The sequence below is a fragment of the Tenrec ecaudatus genome, chromosome 11 (assembly GCF_050624435.1).
Source record: "Tenrec ecaudatus isolate mTenEca1 chromosome 11, mTenEca1.hap1, whole genome shotgun sequence".
In the NCBI taxonomy this organism is placed as follows: domain Eukaryota; kingdom Metazoa; phylum Chordata; class Mammalia; order Afrosoricida; family Tenrecidae; genus Tenrec; species Tenrec ecaudatus.
The window spans coordinates 148,701,664-148,704,400 of record NC_134540.1 but is presented as its reverse complement, the minus strand read 5'-3'; the positions used below and the strand labels follow the sequence as shown (position 1 = coordinate 148,704,400).

Here is a 2,737-nt window from a genome sequence, read left to right as displayed (position 1 = left end):
AGAAAATGTTCTGAAGTTTATTATGGTAATGATTGTATGACTCTTCATAACATGATTGAATTATTGAATTGTATGATATGAGGATTATGTGCCAACAAAAATGATAAAAATAAATTATTTATACTGTGATTTTTACTCTAAATTGAAATTATTTCATAGTAAGTAAAAGTTAAATTAAACTAACTTTTGTCTTTGACTTTTTTTCCCCTTGGTAGCCCATGTGAATTTTTTCCATACTAAAATAACAGCAATCTAACAATCATGTTGAAGGTCTCATTAGCTGCTTCCATAAGATCTGTGATACAGTGTTGTTAAGTACTGCCAAGAAGGTTCATACTTATGAGACACTGCTTAGTCCTTTGCTAGCCTCACAATCGTTTATGTACTTGAGCTCCTTGCAGCCACTGGATCAGTTCATCTCATTGAGAGTCTTTCTCTTTTTTTGCTGACCTACTGTACGAAGCATGATAGCTTTTTCCAAGCATTTTTTTCTAGGATCTCATAAAATGAAATTCTTGGCAATTGAATCTTTTCTTCCTTTTGGTGATGTTGTTGGTCCATGTAATACTTATGGGTTTGTGTACACTTGTCTGGGAATGGTTTCTCAGTGGTGGCAATTAAGACTAAGTAATCTTCCACGATGAGATCTCCTTGGGAGTGTGGCCCGCTTCTAGTAAAAAGTGGGCATCGTGGAAAAGCTTGCTGGCTTTTTGCTGAGTGTAGTTCCTACATTTGGTGCATCATCTAACTTCTGGCTCAGATTTGGAACTTGCCTCGCTAGAACTCTTGTGAGTACATTATTTGATATAAACTTATTTCTGTACATAAATATAAAAGGATCCCTAGTGGTGTAGTGGGCCAGGCACTGAACTTCTAACCACAAGGCCAGTGGGTCAAACCACTACCGGTTCTATGGATGAAAGGTGACGCTTTCTATATCAGTAAAGAGTTAAAGTCTTGGATAGTCACAGAGGAAATTCTACCCTTCCCTTTAGGATTGTGTGGGTCAGAATGGATTCAAGAGCAGTGAGTTTGCGTCGACATATGCATATATTGGTTTCCTGGTTTTGCTTTTCTAGAACCCAGCCTACAGATGGCTCTGTTAGAATTTTTGCTTTTGTTATTATATTGAGGTGTAATCCATATTCAAGACTGTAGTCCGGCCATGGCCCATGTATTGGCTCTTTCTTCTGCAGGCTAGCTAGGCAACGCGCTCTCCAGAGCAGCTCACTGCATGGTTGAGCCGGGTAGCCCCACTGCCTCCTGCGATCACCACCGTCCCTGGTCCTGCTGCCACTGCCACACCACTGCCTATGTCGCTGTCGCCTCGGGATCAGCTGTATGATGAGGCCACAATCGTCAATGAGGGATCATATTCCTCAGTGCTGTGGTGTCCTCCCTCACACATTGATAGAGTTCTGAAGAGCAGTGGAGATTACTGCCAGGTACAGCACGACCTCCATGAAGATGAGTGAACTGTAGAAATTCATCACTACTTCACCAGGAAGCCCCCCTAAGAGTGGATAACGGGGACATAGGAGTGTTGAATTTAAATCCATTCACAGAACCAGTTTTCAGAGGTCTGACCTGGATGGGGTAGACCGCCGTGCGCTTCCTTTCTACTGCCTCAGTGATCCTGGATGGGAGAATGGCTACTTCTTATTAGCAGGTTCATTTCCTTTTCCATTACTTTGAACATCATCCTAAGCACAGAGAATTTCAAGTGGAGTATTTGGACGAAGACTTCATTTTCTTTACACCATTTCTGTATCTGCTTTTTAAACGTTGTTCCATAGCCCTCTTGAGTGTTTTTTGTTCTAATGAAATGAACATGGCTCGGATGCACCTCCCAGCTCCTGTGGAAGTCACATACAAGAACAAGAGATTTCTTATTTATTACACACAACCCAACCAATGGGACCTTAAATAAATGTACAGAGGAACTTACGAAGTATGGAGTTAGCACATAAGAAGAGTCTGTGAAGCAATGTATGACACTGCTCTGTGGGAAAGAAGGCATGCATGTTCTTGATTGGCCTTTCGACGATGGGGTGCCACCATCCAACCTAATGGTCGATGACTGGTTCAGCCTCATAAAAATTAAATTTCATAAAGAGCCTGGTTGTTGTATTGCTGTCCATTGTGCTGCAGGACTTGGGAGAGCCCCAGTGCATTTTGCCCTGGAAGGTGGAGTGCAATATGAAGACGCAGCACAGTTCATAAGACGAAAGTGTCGTGGAGCTTTTAATAGCAAGCGACGTTTGTATCTCGATGACTATGGTCCACACGTGCGGCTGCGCTGCAAAGACTCCGACGGCCATAGAAGCAACTGTTGTTTCCAATCGACGGGTGCCTGATGGCATTGCTTTGAAAGTGGAACTCGAGACAGGACCTAATTTTTCATGTATATTACCAATAGGTTAGCGTGGTGCCTTCGTTTTACAAAGCTTCCATTAGGAGTATTGAAAGTCGATTTACCAGGCTACACATGTGACAGAAATTTGCAAATATTTGGGTGATCTGGACACCTGGCACAGGTGGCTTAGCATTCAGCATTTAAAATGTCCTTATCACTTGTACCAATTGACCTGCCCTGAAAAGTATGCAGTATTGTTTTAAATCTACGCCCATGCCATATCTTATCACCATACAAGAAACTTAAATACCCAGCAAAATATTTACATATTTTTAGGATCATAAAAACTTTAAAAAATACCAGGAACTATAAACAATAGAC

The 2,737-nt window shown here is 41.7% G+C and overlaps 1 pseudogene; it reads left to right on the top strand.

Moving 5' to 3' along the window:
- Positions 1-1,831: 1,831 nt before the first annotated feature.
- Positions 1,832-2,357, top strand: LOC142461104 (protein tyrosine phosphatase type IVA 1 pseudogene; annotated as a pseudogene).
- The last annotated feature ends 380 nt before the right edge of the window (positions 2,358-2,737 follow it).